Consider the following 24454-nt stretch of genomic DNA (forward strand, 5'->3'; position numbering starts at 1 on the left):
AAAATGTGTCAAGTTAGCTTTGCTGGAAAAAAAATTGCAACCGTGCTGCAGATCCTGGTTACTCAAAACAAAACAAAATAAAACAAAACTTTGTGGATTCAGGACAAAATGCATAAAAAATTACAAGTATTATGTCAGAGAAAACTTAGTAAATGTCAGTTGTATTTCCAGGTCTATTCAGTCCTTTGTAGGAAAGTTTTTTTCTCTCAACAGTTCTATCAATAGGAATCTGTTGAGACCTTTTCTCCCTATATTTCCAGAAACAATTTCTGTAGATGTGAAACAATTGAATTATACAATATTACAAGGTGACAATCACCATTGACAATTTACATACATACCAGATACTGAGAGGTTTTTTCATACACATTTTAGAAAACTACTGTTAACATTTTGTACATACCAAAGTGTTACCATTTTCCCAAGTGACAATGCTTCCCTTACAGTTTTACTCCATTAGGTAAAAGCCAAATAGAACAAATTCATCTAATGCCTTCCCAGGAGGAAAGGGAGAAACTTCGTGGAGTGTCTCAGGAGCTCTACTGAGGTTCCACAAAATTTCCTTGCATCAGTCAAATGACAGGCTACCAAATTTGTACTTGAATTTAGATTTCTGGGAAGCTTTGCCATAAATATCAGAAAATTAGCAGAAACAACAATATTCAATCTCTATGAAGGCACCGGCTTAGTTCAGTAGCACAATGTTGACAATCAAACCATAACTTTTTTTGTTTTTATCATAACTGGAGACTTTTTTTTTTTTTTCAACGTCTATGGGCACCATGTATACCAATTTGTCGATCACTGGAGGTCAAGACAGTTAGACACAAGGACATACAGACATACAACATATAGACAAAGACAGTTTTTTTTTTTTAGTTATGCCACGTAGAATATATTATGTAACTGCAGTTTTACTCCATAGGCTCAGAAAAAAAATATCAAAGTCCAAAAAAAATGTGGAGTGTTGCTGGCAGAAAAATTTCCAGTTGTCATCCTGCAAACCTAAGACTTTGGAAATAGGGAGGAAAAGTTTTATTAATCACAAGAGTTACATGACCTTGTTTATCACCTTAGGGTTTTCAGTGTTGAAGACTTTTTATTAGAAGTCAATCCTGGGGTATTCTGTACAGCAACTGAAAGAATAAAAGTTAACTTTGAAGCAAAAGGAGTCATCTCTTGTTAGCCACCAAGCAGGCACTCCTTGGGTTTCCTGGAATACAACCTGAAAAAGCAAAATCAAATTATCAGTAATTAACTTTCAATTAAAAGGAGTCATCTCATTACTTCTGTTAGCCACTCTGGGACAGAAGCTGAAAGAGCAGATTAAACATCTAAGCACAGATTACACCTCCCCCACACTAGGGAGGGACAACAACAACACAGGTATGAAAACCTGGTACAGTTATATGATGCACCCTAAAGAGTGCTTTCCACAACAGACCTTCCTCAGTAGGAAGCAGAAACTTAGAATCTTGTCTTACACCAGCAATTGAACAAATCAAGTATTCAAAATGGCAAACATGCCCCCCAAAAAATTGTGTAGACAAAATTCACAGTAGCGAATCCTTTCAGACTCAGACTAAATCTTGTTAATTTTTCTGATCCAGACTTTGCAAAAATTCAAGTTATCTCCAAGAATCCATCAAGGATACCAGCAATTACCAGTTACTGCTTAAGGCAACTCTTTCCCTAACACCCAGGCATACATTTGCTAATTTAAACACCACTGCTCCACAACTGGCTTGCAAAATCCATCAGGCAGAGAGCAGGAAGTAGCCAAAGACAAAGCAACATACCACTGAAGAACCATTATTGCCTTTAGAAATGCTAATGAGACAGCAGAGATTACAAAAAGAAAGAAAAAAAAAGTTCCAAAGTCCTAGCAACAAGAACCTCTGAATTTTACAAGAGCCCGCCAAGTGGCCTCAGACGCCATCTTTGATCTGGCCACATGGTCCAATGTACTGCCTAATCTTTTGAGTAAAACTGTTGAACAGAACAATTTCCACAAAATCAAATGTCTTAGCAAGTCACTACAAACAAATTACATACAGACACACAGATCTTCACAAAGCCCAAGCCAGTTTTTCAACAGCAAATCGACATATGAAACAAACACACTGGAGAAACCAAAATCACATTTGCGCTTATGGTAGCCAGTGCCATAGGGAAGCCCAATTTCCCCATGGGGCTGACTAACCACGGATGGCTCTGTCCTAAATCACGTTGGACGCCAAATCTGTTATAGGACAGGGAGAGGGGTAGCCCAAGCCCCGCAAACCTGCCTATTCTAAATGGGTTCTGCCATCCGCTGCATCAACACAAAACATATGAGACTTTAATGGGAAGGAACTTTAATAAAACTAGGAAACAATACAGGTAAGGCAAAGAGTCTAGTTTCTAAATGAAGCACCCAAAGTTACCCGTCCCCTTGTGGGTAAAAGTCCATCCATATGGGATTGGCCCAGAACAAGGCCCCAAAGCCTGCCACAAGTCTAAGCATCTTCCTGTGGGGACCCACAGAAAAGGGTCAGAAACAACCAGACAAGCCCGGAAGGAAAAGAGCAAAATCAACATCAAGATAAAAGCTGCCATTGTCACCTCCCCATGGGTCTCACCCACGTTTGTGTCACCCAGTCCACAACCCAAAGACAAGTGCAGTTTCTTCACGTGTCTCTAGGCTCCATGTGCCTCCTCCAGGTCTCCTGGCTCCATCCTGCTTCCTTCCTTCCTCAGTCTATTCTGCAGCTTCTCCTCTTCCTGCTCAGCTCCACCCTTCCTTGGGTGGGGCAGGGAACCTGGAACCTCCCCCTTTCCTGGGGACCACCCTGTTACACTTTTGTATGGATCAGCTGTTTTGCTTGGAGGACTTTAAACTTGAAGAGCTTCTTCTAGGCTAGAAGAAACAAATTTGATTAGGAGATTGTGTATGTCAAGATTTTAAGAGGAGAGTGAAAAGTATAGCAGTGGCTTAGGGCCCTCAGTATCATGTACAGTCCTTTGGGGCCAGCCATTGAGTATTAGGTTTTCTAACAAGATGAGCAGCAGTAAAATAGTAAGATTTGGGGTTGTAACATGGGATTAAATTTTACCAGGGAAATAACCCATTTTCAGAGTGTTGTCAGACTAAGAAGAATGTCAATGGAATATTTACTCCTAGCAGAGGAGCTGTTTTAAATCCCATGTGTCGCCTCCCCGGTGGCGCAGCTCTTGAGCGCTGGGTTGCGAAGCTGCCTGTGGCCTCAGCGTCGCCGGTTCGATCCCCGGCTGCTCCCCAGCCACTGGAGGAGGGTCCCACATGGCGCGCAGACTTCTCCTGCTGCCTGCTGCTCCCCTCAGCAGTGTACTTCGGTCCTTCTGCCTGCTCTGCTCCCTGCTCTGTGAGACAGGGCAAGCTAGGGTTATTAGGCAGTTTTAGGGACAGTGCAGGAGAGGACCTCTGAAGAATTCAGGAAGGCTTCAGAGATAAGGACGAGCAAGGAAATGAAACCAATTCCACTGGGAAAAACAAACATCCTAGCACCACAGATAATCTTGTTAAGGATGGTCCTGGTTTTCTTCAGATGATAAGATAAAGTGTAAAGATGCTCACCGGGAGGGCTAGACCATAAAGATAAATATATAACAAATGGGGAAAGACAGACCTGTTAGATAAGGAATGTGAAGATCTCCCACTCAGTAGCAAATTAAGTGAGACAACCAAAAACTGACCAATCACAAAAAGACTGGTAGAGCTTTAGAATAATCAGGGAAAAAAGGTATATATTCCCTGAGACACAACTCCACTTTGGCTTCCTCGCCCCTCCCAGGCCTGGTTTCCTGGCCTGGGAGTCCCACTTTATTTCTGCTCTTTTTCTCCTCAATAAACTTTTTCTTCTTCTAAACAAACCTGCGCTTCTCGCTTGCTTGCCTGAGCGTCTGTGAAGTTCCTGTTGCGGCTTCGTGAGACACCAACCCGTGGGGGGTCTAGAGGCTGTGGCTCAGCGCTGCCCTGCAGCCTGGAATCCCTTCCTGGCTGGGAGACTGGGCCTGACAATTCCGGTATCATCTGGCTCTGGTGAATTCTCTCACACTCCCGCACTTCTGACTGTACCCAGTGCATGTATAAACAAACAAACAAATAAACAAACAAATAAATAAAACATGCCTCTATAAACAAAACAAACAAACAGACGAACAAATAAAAAAATAAATAAAACATGCCTCTATAAAAAAATCTAAAAATAAAATAAATAAAATAAATCCCATGTGTCCCTTGTTAGGGCAACACCCACCCTGAAGTGCTGGAGTGAGGCATATAGCCACAGACTCAGCGGGAGGGTTGGCTTGCTGTGCATGTAGAGATGCAAGCCCAGTGAAAAAACTGACCAATCACAAAAAGACTGGTAGAGCTTTAGAATAATCAGGGAAAAAAGAGACACATGCAGAAACTGCACTTGCCTTTTGGTTGTGGACTGGGTGACAACAGCATGGGCGAGAGACCGGTGGGGAGGTGACAATGGTGGTTTTTGTCTTGATTTTGATTTTGCTCTTTTCCTCCCAGACTTGTCTGGTTGTTTCTGATCCTTTTCTTTGGGTCCCCAATGGAAGGCACTTTAGACTTGGGACAGGCTTTCAGGCCTTGCTCTAGGCCAAACCTGTTTGGGTGGACTTTTCTCGACAAGGGGACAGGTATCTTTGGATGCTTGATTTAGAAACTATATTCTTTACCTTTCCTGCATTGTTTACTAATTGTATTAACGTTCCTTTTCATTTAAGTCTCATATGTTTTCTGTTGATGCGGCGGATGGCAGAACCTAGTTAGAGCAGGCAGGTTTGTGGTGTCTGGGCTGCCCTTCTCCCTGACCTCTAACAGATTCTTTGTCTTTTCTGTATTGTTTACTAATTGTGGTAAAGTTCCTTTCCATTAAAGTCTTAAATGTTTTGTGTCGATGCGGCAGATGGCAGAAGCTATTTAGAGCAAGCAGCTTTGGGGGTTCTGCGGTGCCCCTCTCCCTGCCCTGTAGTAGACTGACTACTGACACCTCCTGGATGACAAGTGATAGGGCCCAAGGACGTCACCAGGTCCCCAATGACATGGTCTCTGTGGTTAAGCCTAGGGTAACCCTGGATGTCACAGGTAAGATATTAATTTTCTGATTGCTATAGGAGCCACTTACTCTGTACTCACCCAGCATTCGGGACCCAACTTCCCCTCCTCACAAAATAAAATAGGAATGCCTTAATGGCAGACAGAATAGAAAGACTGGAAAGGAGGTACCCTGACACCAGAACCTGACTCACAAGGAGGTAGGGATAGAGGGAAATAGCATGACCATTAACTCAGCTGTAGAGGTCATGACCCTTAGGCACCAGGGCCTTATCACAAGGCATGGGACCCAAGCAGGATCAGATGCTCTAGGGAGTGGAGCACAGACCTGAGGGGAAAGATTTGGAGATTGGGCCCATCCTGGAATCTCCACTCCCCATCCTGGTATCTCCTGTCCCTCTTGGATTCTGCGTGGTATCCAAATTCAGCAACCAACTGACGGCTCACAAGGAGTGACCCCCCCAAACAGAAGAGGACTGTGTCTGTAAAGTCTCTGCACTGGCTCAGGGCAGCACTCCCTCTACCCACCTGGGACTGTGTAGGTTCCTCTTCTTACCAACGCTCTCCCTCTGCAGGGCAGCAGCTTCCTGCCCGCCTATGACCTGTCAAGGCCGCCTGCCTGCAACCATGCAGGCCTCTCTCAGCAAAACCTGCCCCTTTCCCATTCCCTAATAAACCTGTTCTTTAAATATAAATACTGTCTCTTTCTTGTGGAGAAACTCCCCTGGGAAACTCGCCGCATGCCACTGACAGGGGAGCAGTGACACCTTTCCCAGAGTGAATCCCAGGACCCCGCTGTAACGCAACCAACCCATTCCAGGTGGGTTTATGAACGGTTCTAACAGCCACATGCTCCTCACCATTGTTTGTAGTCACCGTTCACCTCCGCACACTCCACTGCTCTTCTCCACCCTCGACACTGCACCCCCACCCTACTCCAGGTGCCACCATCAGACCTGTGTTCAGGCCCGCAGGGATCCATCATCTCTCCTAATGGCGGGAGGGCAGAAAAGCCTGATGCTTTTTAACTTACCCTACAATCCACCACCTCAGGGTTTTCTACCAGACCATCTAAATATATACATTTTTGTTTCTTAGCAAACATAAACAATGCAACCATGGCCCACAAAAGTGAATAGTATACATCACACTATAACAAAATACAACAGAACACAAGTTAGTCCAGATGATGTATCAACCTAGTGGCAAAAGACATTCATTGGCACCAGCAGATGATCCACCAAATCTGCTGTCTAAGGCACTGCAGCATGCAAGGCAGGAACTAGCTTATTTAACTCATGATAATCAACCCTCATGCGCCAAGAGCCATCAGGCTCCTTCACTGGCCATACCGGTGAATTGTCAGGGCTGTGGAAAGTACGCACAATGCCCGCTTCTCCAGTTCTGATATTGTGCCCGTAATTTCCTTGTAGCCTCCGGGCAACTGATATTGCTTGGTATTAGTCACTCGCCTAGAGACTGGCAGTTGTGTGGGCAGATGCTTAGCGTGTCCTCTCACCACTGCCTTTACTACACGCACTCTAAGGTGAATCTCTCTGGCTGTGGTCTCTAGCCATAAGCCACGTAGTACTTCCACCCCCAGGATGTACTCCAGGATGGGCGATACATATACTTTATACTCTTTTGGGGGGTAATCACCCAATCCCCAGAGATAGTCTCACGGCTGTCACCTTGACACTATGGCCTCCATAGCCATCAATACAAATAGACCCGTGAAATCTTTCTGGATTTCCATAGAGCAGAGTACATTCTGCTCCTGTGTCTGCCAGAGCTAAAACCCTTTGCATGTTACTTGGGGACCAGTGGATGGCAAGCTCCACATGTGGCCTCCGGTCCCCCCCATCCCCTGTGGACAGGTTCCTTGGCCCTCACCCTATTTGAAAGTGATCAGGCCATCACCCGAGGATGGGGTTGGCAGCAAGTGTCTTCCAGGCGCAGGGTATGTGCCTGAGGCCTGGAGCTTCCAGGCTCCCCCTGAGCAGCAGTCCTTCTCATGGTCAAGAACCTGTGGTCATCTTGCAGCTGCTGCCATAATTCCAACAAACATAGATTGGGCTGTGCATGTATTTTACTGCTATCTACACCTGCTCTCACTAAATCTGTCCACATTTGGTTATGGGTGACTTTAATAAGTTCTGTGATGCCAAGAGGCTTCCTTTCCTTCCTTGGCATTCCTTTTCACTTTTCAACAACGACCCATATTCCCTTCTGAGTTTGAGAGTGCCAGTTCTCAACTTCGCCCAAGCTGGCTATCATTCTTGTGACGTCGTGTAGCTGACGACCCACACGGGGTGCTAGAACTGCCATGAGGGATCCAAATGAGGATGAGAGGACATTTTTTAATACTAAGTCTCTCATCCCTGCTGTGAAACACTCGTCATCAGGACCACGGGAATTCACATTAAACATGGCCTACCACATCCCCAATTCCCGAATGACCTGTATCAGCTCGGTGTATGTCTCCCATCCACTAACTGTGTCCGGCACGTCTCCTGCATCAGCCAGACTGTCCGTATGGCAGCCATTATCCATTCCCGGAGGGTGGGGTCGCCCTGTTCATACCGCTGGCTGTTCTGTAGCCTCTGTCGCAAGGATGGGTGTAAAGCCACGGAGGCCAGTCTCTCCATCACTTGTGCCGTGCAAATAATCCCATCCAGCCCTAGGCCCCACAAATGTAGCAGACAGGCTGCCAAGGGTTCCCCTGGATTCTGGTGGAAACTGTTTGCCCAAGTCCACCAGTTCCGCCTGGGCGTGTGGTTGATAGGAAGTAAATTCTGTCATTTGTGGTGATCCAGCAGCCTGACCCCCCACCCCCGTGGGGCCATGGGTGGCTGCTGCTTTATTTCTGAGTCACCACTTGTTGGGCCCGGAGCAAGGGACCAGCCTCCACCTCCTCTCCAGAGGAGTCCGGCATCTTCGGGGTCGCAGTTTGGTTTGCCATCGCCGGTTGGGACTCGGGCAAAGGGCCAGGCTCCCCCTCCTCCTGTCCTGAGGAGGGGTCTGGCATCTCTGGAGTCGCAGGTTGGTTTGCCACCACCGGCTGCAATTCGGGCAAAGGGCCAGCATTCCTCTCCTTCCTGTCTGAGCTGGAGTCTGGCATCTCCAAAATGGTGGGTTGGTTTCTCTGAACTTCCTCCTCCAGAATCCTCAAATATTGTTGCAGTTTTCGCATATCTTCCCGCATCTCATCCCATACTCGCTGGACTCCAGATTGCTCTTTCTGCCTGGACTGTCGCAGAGCTGTGAGAAACACCCACCCCACTGCTCCTGTTACCTCTAGGGCACTGCACCCATTCAGGGTTTCTTCTATTTCATGCAGGGCCTGTTCCAACTGCCTCGGGGATCCATCTACCTCTGGCCATTTCTGGGGAGGTGCCCACATGGCGAGGAGGTCTGCCACTGAGTACCATCTGCTCGTGGCCGGCCACCTGGCAATCCCTCCCCAAGTTCCAAAGGGTTTCGTCTGCGTGGAGACATCCTGCTTTGAACCGTCCTGCCGTCTACACCAGTTGTAACACAACCAACCCATCACGGGTAGGTGTATGAACGGATCTAGCAGCCACATGCACTTCATAGCTGTTTGTAGTCCCTGTTCTCCTCTGTACAGGGTGGAACTGGGTGATCTCCCACAGCTTGTCAAAATTAACCACCTTGGAGACCGGCTGCTTCTTGGAGCCCAGCTAAGAGGCAGGTGATGAAGTGTCTCAGCGAGCCCTGCCCCCAAGACCCGTGTCAGTGTCAGTCTGGTATTCCCAGCCAGGCTCCTGGCAGGGACCTGCTTCAGGGCCCTGGGGCATGGTTGTGTCAGTGAAGTGGACCTGATCTGTGTGGCCTCGAGCAGACTGAAAAACACGTTCCCTTTGATTAGAGGTCAGGGTGGAAGAGAGGATAACGTGTAATCATGACACCGAGGGTTATAGGTGTAACCTTAGGTGTAACCTTGGTAAGATAACAAAATTCTTTGGTGTAGGTAGTGGGATCGTTAGTGAAAGAGCCGAGACACTTTTCAATCTGGGAGAGATCAGACAGAGGGAAAGGATCGTGGAGTCCACCTACTCCTTCGGCCCCCGCAACCTGCCTAATGGGACAAAGAGGACGACTGTGAAAGCAGGTGTGGTGGCTGGGAGGTGGAAGGGGGGCCAGGCCTGGGGAGCTGAAGGAGGTGAAGACTGAACATCTAGAGGATCAGAGAATGCAGAAGAGGGGTCTGGAGAGGGTGAAGAGAGAGAAGAGCCTCGAGACTTAGGAAGTAGAACTGGTTTGCAGGAGGGAGGGACTGGAGCGCACGAGAAAGCAAGCCTGGACATGAGGGATCTCTGACCATGTTCCATTGTGGTGACAGAAACTGTTCAGATCTGTAAGGACCGTGAAATGGAAAGCGCCCTGTTCTGGCCAATGAGAGCCATTCTCCAATGGGCACTGAGGCTGGGCAGTGTTGCAGGAGAAGACTAGACGCTGAGGCGCAGATCTGGCCTGAGCCCCAGCGGATCGAGGTTTGAGAGATGGTGTCCCAGAGGGATGGCTGGGCTCAGCTTGGAATGTGAGGACCCAATGGCTAAGTCAGCTCCTCTCCCAAACGAATGGGGGTACAGACTCAGGAACGCAGTTTCCCATGACCTCATCTGACCTTTGGGGGCACAGGACCCGAATCGCGGCGTCCCACGACCTGGTCCTGGCCTTGGAATGGGGGCAGGCGAGCGAGGGGGACATATCCACCGCTCGGTTGACACCCGGACTGGGACAACTGGGCTGGACGGGCGTCCCCAAATCCAGAACCTGGAGCAATGGAGGTCGGCTGGCATAGGCCTGCGGTTTATGGAACAGTCAACCAGGATGGGGGTGAGGAGAGGAGCCAGGTAACCAGGGGTGAGGGCCTCCCAGGAAGGAGGGTCAGGCAGGTGACTCACCCCCAAGGATCAAGGCCTGTGGTGGAGGTGCGGCATCTACAATCGAGAGGAGAGTCCCAGGGACAGGGAGGCGGCCCCGGCACCAGGGAACACAGCCTTCTGGGTTTCGGGCACCAAGATGAAAGGTTTGGCATGGCAAAGAAAAGGGGAGCCAGGCTAAACTTTCTCAAAGGAAGGGAAAACTCATTGTGCCCCAAGGCGAGCTTTGCTGACCCAAGGTGGGTTGTCCCTGAAGTCACATCCGTTGTGGGGGGAGATGTTATTTCATAGGGTGAGGAGACGTTAGGCAGACGTTTGGGTTGGTAGCGGGGGAAACAGGCTTAGGGGGAACAAAGTTGTTTATTCATGGAGCCGAGTTGTTTTCTCCTGCTTATGGCTTCAGTTTCGGTTTGATGGAATCAGGGGTACTGGTGTTAGGGCCATCTTATTGTTTGTATGTGGGCTTCCCCATTCCTGGACCCTGCATCGACCTTTCATACCAGCCTTTTGTTGATAGGAAAAGGGGCGACGGTTCTTTCTTTGGCTACTTCCTGCTGGACCGGGGCGAAGACCAGGGTGGGGCTCAGGCCTGGTTATGAGATGGTCTTTGCAGGGACGTGAGGATATGGGTGGAGGAGTTGGTTAAAGGTGCTACGGGGCAGGTCTTGGATCCGGTGTTGGATGAAATGCAGTAAGCATGGGGCAAAAAGAAAAAATAAGGTTAGGATCAGAGGCCCTGTGAGTGCTAATACCTTGCCTGAGGATGTACTGATCTGGAATCTCTAGGCATATACAGAAGAATGGGATGTGGCTTGAAGTGATGGGATTAGAAACAGAGGAGAGAGAGTCAGAGGGCCTCTGCTCTGTAGGCTGAGTGGAACCTGGACCAGGGGTGCAGTGATGCGTACCCGTGTTGGGCCCAGCACTCGCATACATATTGCTTGTCCACAGGGACCGGTTTGACCCTGCAAATCTGATGCCAAAACGTGTTGCCCAAGACCTTGACAGCCATTGGTGTAGTCAGGATGAGCGTGTGTGGACCCATCCACTTTGGCGGAAGTGATTTTGGAGAGATGGCTTTCAGAAGAACCTGGTTTCCAGGACACAGCAGGTTGACAGGTGCATCAGGGGACGGAGGCACAGGTTGTGGCAGACAACGGTCAGCGTGTTCTTGGAGCAGCTGTCTGAGCAAAGAGCAGTATGGAAAATATCCAGCCAACAGTGTAGGTTGGACGGGGAGCTCATGATTAGTAAGAGGAGGTCTGCCATACATCCGTTCAAAGGGGGTCACGAACAAGGGGCCACAAGGGGTGACTCAGGTGCATTAAAGCCAGTGGGAGCAGCTCCACACAGAATTTCCCCAGCTCAGTGGAGAGTTTGGTTAGGTGGTCTCTGGTCAGACCATTTACATGTTCTACCTTACCAGAGGATTGTGGTCGGGAGGGAATGTGTAGTTTCCAGGTGATGCCCAGGGAGGAGACCTATGGAGTAATCGTTGAGATAAAGGCAGGTCCACTCTCCGACTGGTGATGGTGTCCACTATAGTAAAAAGAGGGTGTTATCTGCGTTAGGGAGTGAAACACCCGCGAGGCCTAGCAGGTTGGAGAGTCGTCGATTGGGAGAGGGAGATGAGAGGGTCTTTGACAAAGAGTAGAAATCTAACAGACAAGAGGGTGATGGAGGGGAGAGAGGCTGGTAAATGAGTTGGTCATGGAGCCGATGTGGAGAACTAACATGTACAGGTTGGCCCAGTGTGGGTTTTAAGGCCTGTCTAGTGAGACGAGCAGCTGCCACAAGTGTGCACAGGTGGGCCTGCCATCCTCTTACAGTGGGATCCATTTGTTTAGAGAAATAAGCAACTGGTCGCTGGACAGCCCAGGTTGGCCCAGAACCCCTAGAGCAATGCCCTGTTGCTCATCTGTCAATTACAGGAATGGATTTCCCGGGTCTGGGAGAGTGAAGGCTCATGCCAGAGGGCTTTGCCTGGATAAAGCACAGACAACAGGGTGCAGAAACAAAGAAAAGCATAATCATGATCACTGGGCCTACTAGGGGCAGGATCCATGATGTCTTGGTCCCACATTTGGCTGACGAGGTAGTGATCAGAGGGGGCTTTGCTGGTCAGATGAGCAAGCCCATGAATGTTTTGGAGGAGAGGGAGGCACCTGAGTACACATGATTTCCCACCGAAATCTCTCTCTCAGACCTTCAACACTTTCTTTTGCTTGCTTTCATTCTAATGCCATTTCATTTTACCCATCTGGTTTACATAATCTTAAGGCCCTTCAGACTATCCCTCTTCCATACATTTCTTTTTTCAAACACACATACCTCACCTCACTTGCATTTACCAGACTTAGCAAAACCTGTTTTAGAAGGGAATTTAACACCATCTAAACAATGATGAAAAAACACAAATTTAAGGTAGATAGCCCCTGTAGCTTTTCGTTCCTGACCCAGTGATTCAAATGGCAGAGAATGGTGTCCAAAGCCTGCATCTGTTGGGCGATAATAAAGTTACCAATTTGGCTAAGGTCACCCTGCAGGGTTTGAATCCAGGGAGGAGGAGGGGTGGTTGGCCATCTGGAGAGGATTTTTAAAAGGAGAAATTCCAGCTGGGCTGACACTGTGTAAGAATCCCAAGCTGCAAAAGTTCAAGGTGACAATGCTCACTGCGGGACTGAGATTGATCATAGCCTAGGGCTTCCTGGTGTAGGAAGATGGGGTGCAGATTTTCCATCTGAGCAGGTCGTGTGGAGTAGGGCTGGCCTGTGAATAAACTCTGTCCACCTTGAAGAGTCCTGTTTGGATTCTAATATACTGGTCCCCGAGTCTTTCTTAAGGGGAGCTAGAGACCCTCTCTATCTGCTCCTTGCAATCTGCACGTTTTACCACCTGGGCCCAAGACTTTGCAAGAGCTCCTGCATCCTCTATGCCATCCCTGTTCCCAGGATAGAGCAGCAGGTCTCTCCCAGCAAGGGGGCAGTATGGTTCTCAGGGAACTGAGCCTATGATGGGGGAGAGAGGTCCAGGGTTTCCTGCCTCTGGCCCTGGGGCCTCTGACCCTGGGGCCATCCACACAGCCTCATAACCCTCCTGGGCCCTGTACCTGCTCAGCTCTCCCCAGCCCCTCCACACCCCACCACTCACCCGCTCTGCTGCCCTCCAGGTGTTTCACCAGTTTCTTGGCCCTCCTGGCCCTTCACCTGCTCTGCTCCAGGGACATCTGTGCTCCAGGGACATCAGTTTTGCCCAGATTTCTGTGCTGCAGTCCCGTGGGTCTCATGCTCCTCCTGGCTCCTGTGACTGGACCCAGTCCCTGAGCCTCTCCAGAGCCTCAACCTTCCCTGCTGTACTCCTGTTCACCATGGCCACTGAGTGGTTGTGCTTTGGGGATGGGGAGGCTTTTGTCTGGTTTGGTGCTATTTTTAGTCTTTGTTGCTCTGCAATTCAAATGCTGTACAGCAGCAACAAAATTCTAGGATAATATCTAATACCCTATCTCTGGCCGTGATGATTGCTGAAGGGTCCACTGCACTGGAAGGCCAGCCACGTCTTCGGGGAGGTCTTAGGATGGTGCTGCAGGGCTGGGGAGCTGGACAGATTGTGTTGGCCCTGCTTTCCTGGTCCCTCTCCAGCTGGGGGCCTGTCTCAGTGGTGCTGCTGTGCTCCCCAGTGTCCTCCAGCTGGAGGACTGACACCAAGGTGCTGCTGTGCTCCCTGGTGTCCTCCTGCTGGGGTCTGGCCACAGAGGTGCTGGTGTCCCCACAGGCGTCCTCCAGCACCGGGCCTAGCACAGAGGGTCTGCCCTTCGGTGCGTCCTTTAACAGGGAGCCTGGCCCTGCGGCGGTGGTGTGCTTCTGGGCGTCCACCAGCTCAGAGACACCTGCAAATGTGACCCTTTTGCCCAGGGTGGCATCCGTTCCCCACTTATGGACTTCCTGCTTTCTCAGGATACCCGGCCTGGGGGTATTCCCTGAAACCTCAGGCTGCGGGAGGCAGTCCTTGGAATCGGGGTCACTGGGCTCCCGAAAGGTGACACGTTTTGGCACCCGGGAGGTGACGCGCCTGGTCCGCTCCTCCCCCTTCTCCTCATAGTCCTCCTCCCCCGCCTGCTTCCTGGAGCAGAGGATCAGGAAGGTGGCCATGACCTTGTCGTACTTGTTAGCGTCAATGGCCTCCTGAATTTCCTGCCTCTGATAGCCCAGGCGCTCCATAGCTTTGGTTATGGCCGGGTCTTGGGGGCTGAGCGATGGCTCGCTGAAGGGCAGGAGTCCCTCGCTCGTTTCTGCTACCCAGGCGTGCTGCTGGATTTTTTCTAGGGTGCTGCGCCTCCAGGGGTCTGGTGCCAGCATTTTGACCAGTAGATCCTGGCATTGCTCCGTGAGGTAGTTAGGCAGATGGACCCACCTTCCCAGGACGCGCACCCTGATCGCCTCGAGGTTTGGGCCCCTGAAGGGCAGTGTGCCAGTCACCATTTTATAGAACACGATGCCCAGGCTCCACACGTCCACCTTGGGGCCACTGTACTGCTGGCCAAGATAGACCTCTGGGCCCTGTATTCTGGGAGACAGCAGCACGTGCTCAGCGCCCGGTTGAAGGCCTGGACGCTGAGCCCAAAGCCCACCAGCTTGACTTTTCCCTCTCGGGTCAGCAGAATGTTTTCAGGCCTCACATCCAGGTGCTCGATGGCTTTGGCATGGCAGTAGCTGAGGGCTACGAGTATCTGCTTAAAGAGCGGGCGGGCCTCGCTCTCGTCCAGGCGCCCATGCCTGCTCAGGAAGTCTTGCAGTTCCTCCCCCTGCACGTACTCCATGACGAGCTGCAGCTCCGGCCCGGTGTCCACCACCTGGAATAGCTCCACGATGTTAGGGTGGTGAAGGGCCTTCATGCACCCCATCTCGCGGGCCAGGAGGCGGAGGTCGGAGAACTTGGACTTGCGGACTTCCCTGATGAGCACCTTCGTGCCCATGAGCACGTGCACCGCCAACGTCACCTTGGCGTGGGAGCCCTGTCCCAGCTCCTGCAGCGCCAGGGAGCTTTTCCCTTGACGTCCCTGGTACATAGCGCCTATGCACTTGACTACGCTGACTACCCTCACCAGCCCTGACTGTGCTCCCAGCCCTTGTGCTACCTCCACTGACAGCTGATTCTCCTACGATATTAACAGATGTACTATTAATCTTGTATTAATAGTACTCAGAAAGTATTCACTAACCTCACTAAATACTAACAATGCTAACATAACTCCACCAACAATACTAACCACACTCAGCTTACTAGCAATACTAACTACACTACAAATGAATGAAACTACACAAAGAAAAAATGACAAATGAGATGTAAATGTAAAAATGTGATTAAAACCAAACTAATTTAAAACTAACCACTAAATTTAAGATTAAAACAGAACAACAAAGCCCAATAGAACAAATAACAGAACAAACAACAATTAGAAACTAAAACCTGAAACAAACAAACAAAACAAAATAAAAACCCAGAGAAACGACAAAGGGGAAGTAAGAACAAACAACGAAGAAAGAACAAAAGGGAAAATGGGAGAGATCACTCAAAAAATAAAATCAAAAAACTAAAAACTGACATAAAAGAATAAAGAAAAAAAGCCAGTAACAAAACAATAAAGGAAAATAAAAATCAAGGAAATAAAAGGAAAAAGAAAAAGTAGAAAAAACTATAAGCAAATTTAAAAAAAAAAACAAGGAAAAAACAAAGAAAGAAAAATAAAATAACTAAAATAAATAGCCTAAACAAATAATTAAATAAATAAACCAATAAATAAAGCAAAAGAAAACCAGATACCACAAAACACAATCTCTCTCTCTGTGTCCGCGTCCGGAGTGCACAGGTCACTGTCCAAAGTGTCCCGGCTCCTGAGGACACAGGCGCAGTCCGGGCGGCCTGATGTAGGCGGTGCCGGTGCCGTCACAATGGCTCTTTGTGGCATCAGAGCCAGAGGCCACAGCCATTGGCAGAGGGAACCCCCAGCGGTTTCTCAGCCTTAACGAAAAAGCTGCCGCTTAACGGCAACCCTTGGAATGCCCGAGAGGCCCTTTCATTTGTGCTGAGCAATCCCGTCCTGGGTTTTGGCTTGTGCAGATACTGGCCCTGCCTTGTGCAGATGCTTTACTGTCGTGCTCACACTGTGGAGAGAACAGCAAACAGGGGGCGCAGGCGGTTGGGCGCGCGCTGGGGAGCTGTCCACAGCCTCTGCCGCGCCCGCGAGGGGCCCACGTGGCGCGCAGACCTCTCCTGCCATGCCCGCTGCTCCCCTCAGCAGTGGATTTCAGTCAGTCTGCCTGTTCTGTTCCTGGCTCTGTCTCTGGGGAATCCTCTCACCCTCCTTCGCATCTGCCCTGCACCCCGTGCTCGTATAAATAAAATAAATCTTTTAAAAAAATAAAAAAAAAGGAGTCACAGTTACTACTGTTGGAGTGAACTACTAAGGTTTAAATTCTAAAATTTTCAAGAGGTAATTTCAGGATTCTTTTTCAGCCTGTCTTTCTTTTTTGGGGTTTTAATTGTGTCATGGAGTCTAGTTTAGTAGAAAAATAACATTAAATAATAATACTATATACACAATAGTTCCTTTGAGAAGGAATATACTAACAAATCCAATAGGTCATAACAATACCAATGTGCTTAAAAACTAAACAAAAATGTTAGGAAATTCAGAATACTTTGTTTTTTAGGTTGCTTTTAACACTTTAGCCAAAATAAAGTGATTTAATAGTGATAAATATCAGGAATTATAAGTATCATTGTTTTAATTCTATGTATATTACATATATCTATATGTGCACTTACAAATATATTAATATCTGAGGAACGAGATTTAGAGAGGTTAATTACTTTTTCCAAGGTTACCTATATATGACATTCACTCAAAAGAAACAATGGGCCTCCCCGGTTGCGCAGCGGTTGAGCGCTGGGTTGCGAAGCTGCCTGCAGCCTCTGCAGCCGGTTCGATCCCCGGCTGCTCCCCGGCCACCAGAGGAGGGTCCCACATGGCGGCAGACCTCTCCTGCCGCCCGCTGCTCCCCTCAGCAGTGTACTTCGGTCCTTCTGCCTGCTCTGCTCCCCGCTCTGGCTCTGGTGAATTCTCTCACCCTCCCACACTTCTGACTGTACCCAGTGCATGTATAAACCAAACAAACAAACAAATAATAAATAAATAAATAAGACATGCCTCTAGAAAAAAAAAAATATATATATATAAAAGAAACAATGACTAATTATTGAGAAACTACACTGTACTTTTGTAGACTTGATAGTGTTCTACTGATCAAGATATAGAGAGACTGTTGTGATAAAACTGACTTTTCAGTGGCAGGGAATGAAAGCAATATAAATAAGTTTTAAAATATCCAACAGAGAAATAACAAATGGTGATAGGGTCTGTACAAAGGATCAAAACAAACCCATTGAATTTTCAATAACATATAGGATAACATCAAAATATGAAACCCTTCAGGATATTTTTAATAAAATGTATGCATCTGTAAAGCTATGAAAACATTATTCTTTAATGGAAATTATAAGACTTAAATAAATGGCAATATGAACTCTATTTACAGACCAGGATGCACACAGGAAATTTTGGGAGAAAGCACAATTGCAGAGGGGAGCACGGACAGGCAGAAATGACTGAATCACCCTGCAGTAAGAAAAAGGAGGTCAGCGTTTCATGTGGACAAAGGAGAAGGAATTGTGAGACAAGGTCAAAGATATTCACAGAATCTAGTCACTCAGAACTTCCTAATTCAGGGTGATGGCCTGAACTTCATGCTAATTGTGAAAATGGAGAGATGATGGTGAGTGGAGTGAATTGAATAATTTGTGTTTGAGAAAAATCTCTTTGCATTGGGGAAACTGGATTGTAGGAGAACAAGAATGCAACAGGGAAAACAACTGAGAAACTTGTAGTAGACAAAGAGAGAGGTGTGGGTCAGAATGGTACTTTGCTTAGGATGTTAGCTAATAGGGCTGATTTGGATGGATATAGAAAGTGAATGAAAGACAGAAATTAAAGATGCTGCCAAACTTTCTATCCTGAGCATCTTCGTAGATGTAATTGCTATTTGCTTTTTTTTTAATTAATTATTTATTTATTTATACAAGCCCTGGGTACAGTCAGAAGTGCGGGAGGGTGAGAGAATTCACCAGAGCCTGAGCAGAGAACAAAATAGGCAGAATGATGAAATACACTGCTGAGGGGAGCAGTGGGCACAACAGGAGAGTTCTGTGGCGCCATGTGAGACCCTCGCTGGTGGTCAGGGATCAAACCTGCGCTGCAGAGGCTGCGGGCAGCTTCGCAGCCTTGCACTCAACCTCTGCGCCACCAGGGGAAGCCCATGCTTTTTTTTTTTAAGTTTTGTTTTTATTTGCTGAATTCAGAGAACAAAGAGTAGAGGTTTGGGTAGATAGAAGATTGGTGTAGTTGAAGAAGTTAGATTCCATCTTCTTTTATAAGAAATCACACCACTCTAATATATAACAAAGTTTTATTGATATATAATGTTGTGGGGAAGAATCAAGGTGGAGACCCTGTTGCAGGGGTGAAAGAATTCACCAGAGACAGATGGGAAAGGCCAGGTGAATTTATTGAAATACACTGCTAAAAGAATTAGAGGGCGAAAGCGGAAGGGTGTACTGCTCAGAGTTTGGGTCCCAAGTCTCTCTGTATACTCTAGACACCGTTGACTGGTTAGGGTGACTAGTCTTGGGTGTGTCCTGACTGATGATCTGAATCAGCATAGAGGATCATCAGTTCTGGGCCTCACCAGCTTAAGGTCCATGTTTCCATGGCAGTTCCATCCCTACTCCCTTTATCATTCCAGCCTAACAAACTTGCCTGCTGGCCAAGGAGTGGGGGCTTGGTTTTCAAATTCTTAACGATACCTTGACAGGCCAGAGGTGCAGGGGTGAAAAACTTCACCAGAGGTAGACTGGAGAACAGAAAAGGCACATTTGTTCAAATACACTGCTAAGAGAAGCAGCTGGGGAGACAGGAAAGATCTACAAGTGAAGACAGATTTGGGGCTCCCTTTTATATCTGGTTTTGTCAGTTTTTCTTTGGGGAGTGAGTTTTGGGCTGGTTAGTGCAGGGGTGTCTGATTCTGGGGGGTTGATCTTTGATCCAGAATGTGTCCTGGCCTTGCCTCCACATTCCTGGTCAAAGGGATCCATCTTATGGTTTGGGACCCAGAGCAGCGTTATTAATTCTCTCTGTGTTCAAGCCTCCCAAACCTTCCTGCTGGGCAATGGGTGAGATTTAATTTTAACCTTATTTAAAGCTACCCCACCAGATACCATTTGGTTTCTGTTTTCCTACCACAGTGGATGCTTTCCTATATGCGATTTACATTCCCTCTTCCTGGTCTTCACCTGTCTGCATCTGTTAAACTCAGAAGTCTCTACTGACAGAAACAATTCAAAGCATGCACTTTATGACTTAACACTCTTACATCAATCAGTGTCAAGTAAATTACCAAAAAGGGAACCCCAATTCCCCAAAGGCTAAACGCGGAAGCAATTCTACATTTTCTTAAGAGAGAATTTCTGACAATTAGGTTGTAAGTTATGGTACAATCAAAAGAGCAAAAGGGGGTTGAATTGGGTTGCTTTATTTTTTTATTGCTCATTCCCTGTCAAAACCATGTTTAAATACCAAATATTAAAACATGTGCCCATCAAATAAGCAAAAATAATATAAATTCTGGAAAAAGGAAAGAAAATACTGTGATTTCCAGAGAAAGGATCATGTTGTCACTCCTGCAGTATACATCTGGCCCAACACGGGTGTCAGGGTATCATTTCATAGTTTTAAAAACTAAGCTCTCACTCTTACCCCATAGTCATGTTTGAGAGACTTGAGCAGAGAAGGGCATCAATTAGGCTGCCACGGGAACTGGGCCACTAGTCTGACCACCATGGCAGATAAACCAGCCCAATTCCAGGAATGCAGAGGCAGGGCCTGCACATGTGTCTGTGTCAAAGGTCTGCACCCAAGAGCAGACATCCCAGCTGATAACCCGTGCAAACTGGCTCCCCAAGTAAGAAACCCTATGTAACCCTAGTGTAAAAGTCTCAAATCCTTCACACACAGCTGTATAGCTCCCTCTTGTCCCCTGTTCCCTTGCAGGGTATTTCAATAAATCCTCCTTTTCTGTTCTCTACTCCATCTCTGCTGCACTCTTACACCCCCATACCTCACACATCCCTCAGCTATGGTTCCACCACAAAGAGTGCTTAATAATGTTTGTTCAACTTAACGAACTATCCAATCATCGCTTATATCACTGATCCCTGAATTATTATTATTGAATAATAATTCAACCCATGAATTATTAATATTTCTGATATAAATGTTATCAACAGCATTAGCATGCTAATATTGGTTGGACAATAAAAGATAAATTCATTGATTTTCAAACTCTAAAAAGTTCCCTTATTTTCTGTAGATTCAGAGACCTGATAAGGGAAGGACACAGGCTCAGATATCTTTCTTCACCCTCCCTATGCCAGAGAAGCTGCGCTTGAATGTTTACAAATCATGACTGGAGAACAAGGATTGACAGATTTGTCTCTCGTCAAGGAATAAATATTTCAAACTTTATTCACCATATATTGTAGTTTATTTTTGTTTGTTTGTTTTTTTTTTTTTTTTTTATATATAGGTGATTTATTTATTTATTTATTTTTTTTTTTTGCTTTTTCCCCTATACTTTTATTTTTTTTTTTTATTTTTTTTTTTTTTTTAAATTTTATTGTTATATTCCCCATACAATTGCCGCCCCCCATTCTGACCCCAATCCCTCCCCTCCCGCCCCGCCCCCCTAAAATTGTCTCTGGTTCATAGTTTTTTGTTGATTTTGATTTTCACTTTCTTATAGTTTTTCATTTTCCTGGTCCATTATTTAAGTTTTCTAGATTCCTGCTATGAGTGAGACCATCCGGTATTTTTCTTTTTCTTTTTGGCTTATTTCGCTGAGCATGATCCCTTCCAGCGCCATCCATGTTGCAGCAAATTGCATGTGTTTATCTTTTTTGAATGCTGAGTAATATTCCATGGTATATATGTACCACATCTTCTTGATCCAGTCATCTATTTTTGGGCATTTGGGTTGTTTCCAAAGCTTAGCTATTGTAAACAGTGCTGCTATAAACATAGGGGTGCAGGTGTTCTTTGGAATTGATGTTTCTGTGTCCTTTGGGTAAATACCTAGGAGTGGAATTGCTGGGTCATATGGAAGCTCTATGTTTAGTAGGTCCAGAAATCTCCACACAGCTTTCCACAGTGGTTGGACCAGTTTGCACTCCCACCAACAGTGCAGAAGAGTTCCTTTTTCTCCACACCCTCGCCAACATTTGTTGTTGCTAGTTTTTTTAATATGTGCCATTCTCACTGGTGTAAGATGGTATCTCATGGTAGTTTTGATTTGCATTTCCCTGATGACAAGTGATGTTGAACATTTTTTCATATGCCTGTTGGCCATTTGCATTTCCTCTTCAGAGAAGTTTCTTTTAAGCTCTTCTGCCCATTTTTTGACTGGATTATTTTCTTTGTTGTTGTTGAGTCTCATCAGCTCTTTGCAGATTTTTGTGATCAGTCCTTTATCATTAGTGTTGGGTGCAAAAATGTTCTCCCAGTTGGTGGGGTTTCTCTTTGTTTTTGTTATTGTCTCTTTTGCTGTGCAAAAGCTCTTTAATTTGATATAGTCCCAGCTGTTTATCTTTGCCTTCACTATCACTGCTTTGGGTGATGTGTCTGTAAAGATGTCTTTGATGTGCAAATCACGTAGTGTTTCGCCTATATTTCCTTCTATATATTTTATGGTTTCAGGTCTTATGTCTAGTTCTTTAATCCATTTTGAGTTGATTTTTGTGTATGGTGTGAGGTGGTGGTCAAGCTTCATTCTTTTGCATGTAGCGACCCAGTTTTCCCAGCACCATTTATTGAACAAACTTTCTTTGCTCCAATGCATAGTCTTTGCTCCTTTGTCAAAGATTAGTTGACCATAAATCTGTGGGTTCATTTCTGGATTTTCTATTCGATTCCATTGGTCTGTATGTCTGTTCTTGTTCCAATACCATGCAGTTTTGATGATTATGGCTTTGTAGTATAGTTTGAAGTCTGGGAGTCTGATGCCTCCATTCCCTTCTTTTTTTTTCAGGAGAGCTTTGGCTATTCGGGGTTTTTTGTGATTCCATATGAATTTCATCAATAATTTTTCTATTTCTTTGAAGAATGCCATTGAAATTTTGATTGGAATAGCATTGAATCTGTATATTGCTTTTGGAAGGATGGCCATTTTAATAATGTTTATTCTTCCAATCCATGAGCAGGGGATGTCTCTCCATTTCTTTGTGTCTTCTTCTATTTCTTTTAACAGTGTTTTATAGTTTTCTTTGTATAGGTCCTTTACCTCTTTTGTTAGATTTATTCCCAAATATTTGATTTTTTTTGTTTCAATAACAAAAGGGATGGTCTTTTCGATTTCTTCTTCTTCAGATTTATTGTTTGTGTATAGGAAGGCTTACTGACTTTTGCGTGTTGATTTTGTATCCTGCCACTTTACTGAACTGATTGATGAGTTGAATTAGCTTTTCTGTGGAGTTTTGGGGTTCTCTATGTATAATATCATATCGTCTGCAAATAGTGATAGTTTGACTTCTTCTTTTCCTATTTGGATTCCTTGGATGTCTTTCTCTTGTCTTATTGCCCTGGCTAGGACTTCCAGTATTATATTGAAAAGCAATGGTGAGAGTGGACATCCTTGTCTTGTTCCAGATCTTAATGGAATTGCTTTCAGCTTTTCACCATTGAGAATGATACTGGCTGTTGGCTTGTCATAGATGGCCTTTATGATGTTGAGGTATGTTCCTTGTATCCCAAGAACTTCAAGGGCTTTTATCATGAATGGGTGTTGCACTTTGTCGAAAGCTTTCTCAGCATCTATTGATATTATCATATGGTTTTTATATTTCTTTTTGTTGATGTGTTGGATAACGTTGATTGATTTTCGGATGTTAACCATCCTTGTGCTCCTGGAATGAATCCAACTTGGTCGTGTGAATTATCTTATGGATACATTGTTGGATTCTGATAGCTAAAATTTTATTGAGGATTTTTGCATCAGTGTTCATTAGGGAGATTGGCCTGTAGTTTTCCTTTTTTGTGTTGTCCTTGTTCGGTTTTGGTATTAGTGTAATGTTGGCTTCATAGAACGTGTTTGGTATTGTCCCTTCCTTCTCAATTTTTTGGAAGAGTTTGTGAAGGATAGGCATAATTCGTCTCTGAATGTTTGGTAGAATTCATTTGTAAATCCATCAGGTCCTGGGCTTTTGTTTTTGGGGAGGTTTTTGATTACCATTTCAATTTCGCTAATTGTAATTGGTCTGTTTAGGTGTTCTATTTCTTCTTTATCTAGCTTTGGGTGATTGTAGAGTTGTAGGAATTTGTCCATCTCCTCTAGATTGTTAAACTTGTTTCATATAACTGTTCATAGTAGTTACTGATTATTCTTTTGATTTCTGCTGTGTCCGTTGTGATTTCTCCTCTTTCATTGATGATCCTGTTTATTTGTGCTTTCTCCTTTTTTCCTTTGTGAGCCTGGCTAGGGGTTTGTCTATTTTATTGATTTTTTCAAAGAACCAGCTCTTGGTTTCATTGATCTTTTGGATTGTTTTTTTAGTTTCAATTTCATTTATTTCTGCTTTGGTTTTTATTATTTTCTTTTCTTCTACTGGTTTTGGGGTTTTCTTGTTGTTCTTTTTCTAGATCTTTGAGCTTCGAGATTAGGTTGTTTCTTTGTGTTCTTTCTTGTTTCTTGATGTGAGCTTCTATTGCTATATATTTTCCTCTTATTACTGCTTTTGCTGCATCCCATACATTTAGGATATTGGTGTCCTCCTTGTCGTTCAATTCAAAAAAATTTTTAATTTCTTCTTTGATCTCCTCATTAGTCCAATGGTCTTCCAGTAGTGTGGTTTTTAATCTCCATGAGGTAGGAAAGTTCCTTGCCTTCTTTTTATGGTTTATTTCTAGTTTGATGCCTTCATGGTCAGAAAAGATGGTTGATATGATTTCAATCTTGGTGTATCTGTTGATGTTTGTCTTGTGCCCCAGTATGTGATCGATCCTGGAGAATGATCCGTGTGCGCTTGAGAAAAATGTGTACTCCGTTTTTTTGGGGTTTAGTGTTCTATAGATGTCTGTTAAGCCAATTGCTCTAGGTCTTTATTTAGAGCTTTGGTTTCTTTCTTATTTTTTTGTCTTGTTGATCTATCCATTGTTGATAGTGGTGTGTTGAAGTCTCCCACTTACGTATGTTGTTTCTCTGATGTCTGTTTTCAGAGAGGACACAGTTGTCTGATATATTTGGTGCTCCTTCGTTTGGTGAGTATATGTTAATGAGTGTTATTTCTTCTTGAA

At 45.7% G+C, this 24454-nt stretch overlaps 1 pseudogene; it reads right to left on the bottom strand.

The window, feature by feature from the left end:
* LOC129146210 (class I histocompatibility antigen, Gogo-OKO alpha chain-like) overlaps window positions 1–15064 on the bottom strand; it is a 43874-nt pseudogene extending 28810 nt beyond the window's left edge.
* Window positions 15065–24454: the final 9390 nt, after the last annotated feature.

Source organism: Talpa occidentalis, unplaced genomic scaffold (assembly GCF_014898055.3).
Source record: "Talpa occidentalis isolate TD23 unplaced genomic scaffold, MPIMG_talOcc4v2.1 talOcc4.18, whole genome shotgun sequence".
NCBI lineage: Eukaryota > Metazoa > Chordata > Mammalia > Eulipotyphla > Talpidae > Talpa > Talpa occidentalis.